This window comes from Mastomys coucha, unplaced genomic scaffold (genome assembly GCF_008632895.1).
Source record: "Mastomys coucha isolate ucsf_1 unplaced genomic scaffold, UCSF_Mcou_1 pScaffold15, whole genome shotgun sequence".
In the NCBI taxonomy this organism is placed as follows: Eukaryota; Metazoa; Chordata; class Mammalia; order Rodentia; family Muridae; genus Mastomys; species Mastomys coucha.
Window position 1 is genome coordinate 132,472,258 of NW_022196897.1, and position 8,288 is coordinate 132,480,545.

Consider the following 8,288-nt stretch of genomic DNA (forward strand, 5'->3'; position numbering starts at 1 on the left):
GAGAGAGAGAGAGAGAGAGAGAGCCTCCGATCCGGATGAAGGCCCAGAAAGCCACCGAGAAGAGGTCGAAGGGCTAGCGGATGTTGCTGCCTTGTCTTTGAGTTTGCTTCTTTCGTGCAAATGTTTTAGTTTCTCCGGTTTTTGTTTTCCTCCGGGAGTGTGCTGGAAGGTCATGCTCCAGTTGACTTTAGGTTAGTGTGAACTTTCCAACACCATATTTCAAACCTGGCAACTGAACTTCTCTGAGTGGGAAGGAAAACGCTGTATCTTGCGCACCCTTCGTCCTATTTAAATTTAGTTTGCTACATACCACTTGTTCGCCCCATTTAACATCAGGAGTGAGCTTAGCCTGGGGGGCGAGGGGAGGGAGCAGAGAAGACCAGGCTTGGTTCTTTGGGTTCTTTTTATTTTTCTTTCTAACTGTCCTTGTTTGGGTTGGCTTAGTCCAGGCGAAGCAGAGTGCTCAGGCACCGAGTCCTCCAAGCGCACAGCTGCTTGGGCTGCGGCGGCGCCCCCACCACCCCCGGGTTTCTAGAGCCTTGTGACAGCGCCTCACTCGGAGCTGCTCAGAGGCTTTCTGCAACTCTCTCTGCCTCGCCCCCAGTATGTGACGTGGGTGACAATGGCCCAGGTTGGAGCGAGCCCCACGTCGGCGCGTCCTGGGTGGTCGGACCCGGGCAAACACAAATACAAACCGATTGCTAAGCTGCGGACAATGAGGGAAATGTAGACAAATGTCCCGCTCCCGTTGGAAGCCTTTGTCCAGGCCCGGTTTTTGCATTTATTTCAGTGGCGAAATAATACATGATTGACGCTCTCTTTCAATGTGTCCTAACTGTTTGGAATAAATCTAAGGTTGTCCCTAGTTGTCATGGTATTCAACCCTTTTCAATGGACTATCTCTTCATTCATTTCTGAATCCGTCCACAATATTAAGGAAACCCCTTCATGTCGACATTCCCCATTCCTCTTTCTCCTACTTTTCTTTTCTCCTTTCTTCCTCCTTTTTCCCCTGCAAGAATTAGTATCTGGTTTGAAACGTGTTCCTCCAACTCATTACTTTCTGTGTCTTTCCCCCCTTCTATTTTTCCAGCTTCTTTCTCAGCTTTAGTGCCTGTTGCCTCTCCCTTTCTCCTTTCAGGATGGGGCTCCCTGCCCGGCAGGGTGGGAGGGGGGAAAGTCAGCTTTCCAGAAGTCGGGAGTCGGGAGGGGGGGTCAGTTTGGATCCAGGGGCAAGATGGGTTGCTACACCATTGTTACTCGGTGGCTAAATAAATACTGGGGAGAAATAGTTTCTCAACTCAAGCATTGCAGAAAAAAAAATTCTCCCTTTGTTCCTCCTCCTACATCTCCGTTTTAGAGGAGGGGACTTCTTTGAGGATCAGGGGAGCCTCTATTGAGGGGGGGATGTGGGCCAGAGGATTGCTAGGTTGGACCAGGCCAATTCTTGAAGTGGGTGGAAAAGGGGTCGCTTGTTACCAGTCTCAGAGTCACCTTTAAGTCTTTGATGTGGGTGTTCTTCTGGGAGCTACCTAGAGCCTGCTCATTTTCTTGTTAGAAGTACCTAGCATTCTTTGCCAACTTTACTCTCTGGCTTTTCCTAGGCATAGTGGGTCTTTCTTCTTAGAAGCAATCAGTGGCTATTGACCATGCCCCCCTTCCCAGCAAAGTGCACCAGAGAATTGTTTGTTTTCCTCAGGGAATCCTGGGAATTAATGGTGGGGAGGGAGTACTTGCTTGGGTGCTTTGAGACAGCCGCCCCTCAGCCCCAGCTCACTGAGGCAGCACAAGTTCACAGAGGCCACGGCTGTCAGGACAGCTCAGTTGGGTCTCAACTAAAGCGGACCATAAGGCAGCTCAGTCCACAGGCTCTTTTTTTCTGGATTACCTGAGGAACCATTTTTCCCCTACGGTCTCAGGAAGCCACCTGGCTCTTGTCCAGCTTGACCCTCACCTCTTACACCACCTTTGAAGGTCTGGGGGCACTGGGCAGCTGGACTAGAAGGGCAAGAGAAACTCAAGCCTTGCCTTCAGCTGCAAAGGAAGACGAGCCCATTCGATCTTTTCCTAGGGAACCCGGGGAGTTCTGTCACCCTTCCGTGGCCCCTGGGGTTTCCTCATCTGCTTCCAAAGCGTTAACATTTGCAATTGAAAAGACGTAGGAAACCCGCTGGGATGCCCGTAATTGAGGGGGAGAAACCGGGCTTGTTAGGAGAAGATCATAAAATGCAAGTCCCCCAGGGGTAGCTTGCAGACGTGGGAAGGCCTGCACCAGCACAGCTGGAGGCAGGGGAGTAGTCTCCCGCCTAGATAGAACTCCAGCGTCCTCTAGACTTCGAGGGCTGGGCTTGGGGTCAAAAGAATGGACCGGCCAGAGGCAAAGGAATTTCTAAGCAAATTAAACAAGCAGTTGTATTCTAAGGACACCCCAAAGGCCTCCCAGAGAGAATCACAGCTAGGCCTTTGGACCGTCTTCTTGGCGAAATCCTCCATGTCCAGCAGAAAGAGAGGACCCAGTCGCGTGCCCCTTTCCTCTTCGAAGAGTCTGGTATCAATGCCCCGTCGCCATACTGATTCTGCCAACTCAGGATATGTGAATGCCTGCTTGTGCTGGCACCAGTTTCAGCTCTGCGAGGACCTGTGCTAGTCTTGTGCACACGGAATTCTTTAGTGAGCTCTTTCCAGGCTCTGTCGTGAGGCCAAGGAGAAGACAGCGTTTTGAGTGCCGCCAAGTTTGTGTTTGGGCTCACTTGCAGTAGTGGTAGGTCGGCCTCCGAGTCTCGCCTTAAATGGGCTTTCTCCTGATGTTGCAAACTTAGGAAGCTGACCTGGGTTCTAAAGTTTTACACGGAGCTACCCTGGGCTAGAGGGAGACCTGTTTGGCGTCCTTGGTGGAACAGCGCGCACACTTCTGGGTCCACCTGACATCCGAAGCCCTCCTCCAGCAGCCCCTTTGGTCTTCATCTTCAGGGTTTCAGTCTCCCGACCCTTGGAAGAGGCGTAGTGAGTTACCAGCGGGTGACAGGACGAAGGCTTCCCTCTCCCCGGAAGCTACAGAAGAAATTTCCTTGGGATGTTTGGGGCGCAGAGGGCTCAGGGGTAAAGGCTCATCCGGCTTCTGTCCCTGAGCCCTGGAACAGACTGAAGCACCGGCTCTGGCGGCTGGAGAGCACGGCCGCCGAGCTGAACAATCGCCGGAGGCCCAGAAGGGGAGAGAATGTACACAGGCTAAGTGGCCCCACTCCAGGACAAGTGGCCCTCTAAGTCGGCCAGTGTTTACCTGTTTACTTTCCAGGTAGCTCAAACACGAGTGCCCTTTTCTGCGCTCAGGAGCAAGGGACCTCCTACCTGAGACCTGCTTTCCGGGCCTCTCACTTTTCCCCGTGGTGGCTTTACGCCCCCTGTTGGGGAGGGGGATGAGTTCTAAACTCGAGCAAACGCGCTAAGGAAGAACAGTAGTTTGGGAAAGTCTAAAGAGGCACTTTCCTCCTTTTTGGCACGAGCCTCCGTGTACCTATGGATTTTTCAGCCATCTTTGAGTGGTTCTACCCCTACTCCCCCATCTCGGCTGGGTTTGGTTGGTCTCTTGGGACTTTTGAGTTCACATCTTCCCCTTTCAGCTGGTGAACGCTTGCTGGGTAGGTCCATTCTCCAGGGGGAAGGAAAGACCGATGAAGTCCTAGGGGCGGGGATGAGGGTGGGAATCTTGAGCGTCGGATCCAAAGGGAGCAGGCGACCTTGAAGAGCCCAAAGCTTCAGCTATCTTTGGGCACCCCTCGTCCTCCACACCTACAAAGCACTTCCAATCATGAAAAATACAAGATCTCTTCCCTTTATTTGGAAACACTATTTGTTTGACTTCATTTCTCTTTATTATTTTTCTTCCTTTCTTTTTCTTCTTCTTTTCCTCTTCCTTCCTCCCTCCCTCCCTTTTCTTCCTTCCTTCCTTCCTTCCTTCCTTCCTTTCTTTTTGGAATAAAAGGGGCTGAAAAGAACTCCCCTTACTGGAAGAGTATGTGGCTGAGCTCTCAGGCCCCCCCCCCCCGCACACCCCATCTCAGATAACAACCTTCAAGTGGATTAGTTTATTGTCTGGTTAGTGCTAAGGTGCAAGCATTTGTCTTCTTTCACTCCAGAAACAAAGCGGCGCACCTTCCTGTTCCAGCGAGGATTAACGGCGCCCACACAAAGGTTTTGTCGGAGGAGAAAGGTTTATTTTATCTCTGGTTGAAGGCAGAGAGTGGTGTGCACTCTAAATAGAGGGGCATGGAAAATGGCTCCCATTCTGATTCCTGTGAGTCATAAAGATCATCTTTTTTTTTTTTTTTTAAGGCATCCTCCAAAACAGGCCCCAGGGATTTGGCAAGAGCTGAGGTTGCAAGAGGTTGGGGTGTCAGCTCTGCCATCCCACGTGAATGAAAATTCTGGCACTGTAGCCCAGGAGTACAACCCAGCTCCCTTCCAAACCCAGAAAATGAAGTTGGGGGGGGGGTGCAATTATTGTGGAAGTCAGCTCTAGCTTCAGTTGTTTGGCTTGTACCTTTGCCCCCGGGACAAGTGCACTGATAGAGGCTGTGTGGACGCTGCAGGGAGGCCAGACATCTAGCAGGGAAGAACCTGACCTCACCAGTCATATAGAGCAGATGAGCCAGTCATGGAGGCTGGCTGAATGAAAACAGTCTACTGTGGGTTCAAACTTAAGGTGAGTTTTTCTGTCTCCTTCCTGCTTGCCTTCTTTTCTTCCTCCTTCCTCCTTCTCTTCCCTCCCTCCCTCCCTCCTTCCCTTCCCTTCCTCCCTCTATCTTTCCCTCCTTCCTTCCTCCCTCCCTCTCTCCCTCCTTCCCTTCCTTTCCCTTCCTTCCTTCCTCCCTCTATCCTTCCCTCCTCCCTTCCTTCCTCCCTCCCTCCCTTCTTCCCTCCCCTTCCTCCCTCCTCCTTCCCATCTGTCTTTGGCACATACCATGGCATTAATTCTTTAACAGTGGGAAAGAAAGGATGAAGGGTACTAACCAGACAGAATCCCCTAAGTCATCAAGAAGGTGGGGTCAGTAAGTTTTCCAAGCCCAGGAACTGAGCTCCAATTATGTTGTAGGAAATGTCCTTCCCCTCAGAGTGGCAGATAACCAGTGAAAAATGATCAGACTTAGTCATGAGAACTACAACCTGGGGTCCCCAAGCAGGTAAATGTGGTTGCAGGAGAAAGACAGCTAAGAGATGCAGTCCTCCCTTTCTTTTTCCAGGCAAAATATACAACACTTTACCAATTATCTGCCTCCACCAAAGGGAGTATTTCCCTAAGATATAAATTGTCATAGAAATTGGGATTTCTTGTATTAATCAGCCTCATTGTGTGGGCATAAGACCCCGAGGGTATATGTTAGGACTTTGATAAATGCACTTTAATGAGATCTTTGAAAATGCATCCAATAAACTAAGAGGCGAGAAAAGCCGTTTAACTTTCATGGATGTTAAATTGAACACGAAATGTGGCCGCGGGCAGACTACAAAATGGAACGGGCCTCCCTCCAATATTTTCTTTAAAAACGTAGCTTTAAGCCCCCCTCAAGCCAAAAGGAGCCTTGTTCCAGCCAACCCATTATCATCGCTTATTGGGAAAGCAAACGACACGTCCCCGCGGGCGAACCCCTTTCCTTTATTCGTTAGCACAGCTCTAATGATTAAATATGGCACAATGAGATTACGCATCATCACTGTTGCCTTCAGGAACGTTCTTCCAGCCAAGCCCGACCTTCCCTTGATAAAGGCGATTCCAATGCGGGAGATTCAGGTTTCTCAGGGAAGCAAGGCGCTGAAAGCACTTTCTAATCTGAATTTACTCCTTAACACGTGACAGAATCATTACCACAGACTTTGGGAGCCAAGCTGCTTCTCATAACCCGTTAGCATTCAGCACTTCAAGCCAGACCAGGCGGGCTGATGGGCAACGCAGTCACCCGTGCGAGAGGAAGGCACACTCTCAGTCGGAGCTAAGTGCAGGCAAAGACAGACACACACCCGCGGGGGCCTCCCGCACAGAGCACAGAACGCGGACGCCTGAGTCTGTCTTATCCCTCCAACCTGGCACCAAAGGTTTTCCAGGAAGCAACGTCCCTTCTCCATCCCGAGTGCCACCAAAGTGGAGAAGGAACGAGAGATATAGAAAGGCCTGTTTGTGAGTCTGCGTGCTGGAGAGGGGAGGGTGATAAGATCAGTGGAGGGGTCTTTCAGAAGACACCCTGACTTTAACAGGCCCCACCAAGGTTCATTTCTGATCCTCTGGCGATCTCTACTGTCACAAATGAGAACTGTCCAGAGCCCGGTGAGGCCCAGGAGACACTAATGTTTCAAGCAGCAGGTTTTCAGTCGCCTCCCCGGCGATCTATGGCTCCAGCCCCCAGCCCAGTGGGTCCTTGACTCGGATTCCCGCCGCTCACCCTCCAGCTCCTTACGGCTCCCGGAGCCACTTGCGTGCCAGTTCCGCCCCAGAAGGAACCTTCCTTTCTCATTAGGCGCCATCTCCAAATTCCTTGGGATTCTGGCCTCTGCTTACCAAGCTGAATCATGAGTCCCCAGCGGCGCACACGGGGAGACTCACCCCTCCGAGGTGGGGGGCCGCGGCGCGTCCTTCCTTGCTGCAGCCCGCAAAGTCGAAGAGCCCCGGGGGGTGGGGAGGAGGCTGGCGAGGCGCTGCACGCGCCCGCTCCGCCTCCCACTCCCCGCGTTGCGGGGACAGCTCCGCGGCGTTTCAACATCGGCCTTTATCTAGTCCTCCACCTCCCGGGACGCCCCCTCCCGCTGCGCCCTTCCCCCCACCGCAGGCCTCCCGGGCGGGGCTCGAGGGTCAGCCGGGCTCGACGTGGGCGGGGGCTGGCTGTGGGCGCCGCTCCTGCCCACGAAGCTGGGGGGGGCGGTGTCTCCCGCAGCGGCCCAGCTACACCCCAGCCTCCAAGGCTGTCAGGTGCGGCTGCGGGAACACCTGGAGTCTATGGCAGGTAAAACTTTTCTCAACGACAGATGCGACCACGGGGGGTGGGTGGGGGGAGGAGGCTGTCCCTTCCCGAGGCCTCCTTCCCCTGGTGACCAGCCAAGTCCTTGGAGGGCTTTAAGATGCCTGGATCTGCCCACCTGCTGCTTCCCGACTCCATGACTCCGGGACAGAGCCACGTCTCGAGTCCAGAGATGGACGAGTGAGTGGGTCGCCGAGTTGTTCAGAGGCTTGGCCCTCCAGGAGTGAGCAAGGTCCCCGCCTGGGATCTGGTCTCGTCCCGGCGGTAGCAAAGACCGAACCAGCGCCGGTGAGCGCCAGGAGAACAGACAGTGTGTCCTGGCAGTGGGAGGGGGGCTCTGAGCTCCGGGCTCCTTCTGCAGGCGGGTCGCCCTTAGACCGCCGCTGCGGGCGCCCCGGGAGCTGGCATGCATGCAGGATGTGCGCGAGCAGGCTCACCTGGAGTGCGGCGGCGCGGTCCCGCCTCGGCTAGCTTGCTGTTCCCGGCCTCGGGTACTCCGGCCTGCCGCTGGGGAGCCCGGGTTGTGGCGCTGCTGGCGAGCGCTCTCCTCCCAGCTTCGGGCTGGGGCTCCAGCGGCGCTCACTCGCCCGCTCCCGGCCCCGCGGCCGCCGCAGCCTCCTCGGAGGGGCCGCTCCCCCGCGCAGCGCTCTGTTTGTTTTTCTAGCCCGACTGACGTGAGTCAAAATATTGGCCATATGTTCAGCGGTAATAAATTGGGTATGAGCGCAAACACACTTGGGCTTCGATGGCTCTTTCAGCTGCCACATGGTCGGCTTGAGAGGGAGGGGGTTTCCACCTTCCACCCTGCGGTGGCCCCTTCTCCCCCAATCCGAGGTGGGATTTCTCCGTGGCGTTCCTCTGAGCTGGAGACCCGGGCCCACAGTCTTTCCTTGCACTCGCCCCCTCCTCTGTGCCCATCAGTGCCAGGCGCGGTATACCTCCTGGCGAGCCCTGGCTGCTGGTTAACAAGGTCGCCATCTATAAATTGCTTGGTCGCTAAGACGCCATAAAACCAAAGGGGCCAGATGTGGCACGTTATTTATGTGTGAAAGCGCATTTACTCTAGATACGCGGGTCCAAGGCAGATAGCACTTGGTAGGAGGTCACAGACCTCTGGCCCTTCGCTGCTGTCTCCTCCCCAGGTGCACTACCCAGCCCAGATTGAGGGGTGTAAGTCTTCCCGGGAAAGGTGTTCAGCTCTCTGCAGCCCAGGAAGTATTTGTGCCAAGGTGCCACCTGTGCAGGATTAGTCAATCTCACTCTCCACTCCTCTTCAGAACC

At 54.1% G+C, this 8,288-nt stretch overlaps 1 protein-coding gene across 3 annotated transcripts in view; it reads right to left on the reverse strand.

Moving 5' to 3' along the window:
- Window positions 1–7,699, reverse strand: part of Nkx2-2 (NK2 homeobox 2) — an 11,944-nt gene extending 4,245 nt beyond the window's left edge. The window contains exon 1 of one of the 3 annotated variants that reach the window (XM_031372151.1): window positions 7,445–7,699. The gene's annotated coding sequence lies outside the window, so the exon portion shown is untranslated. Of the gene's footprint in view, window positions 1–6,550; window positions 6,716–7,444 lie in introns of those variants that run through there. The other 2 variants (XM_031372152.1, XM_031372150.1) reach the window with 2 other exon arrangements.
- Between the last annotated feature and the right edge of the window lie 589 nt (window positions 7,700–8,288).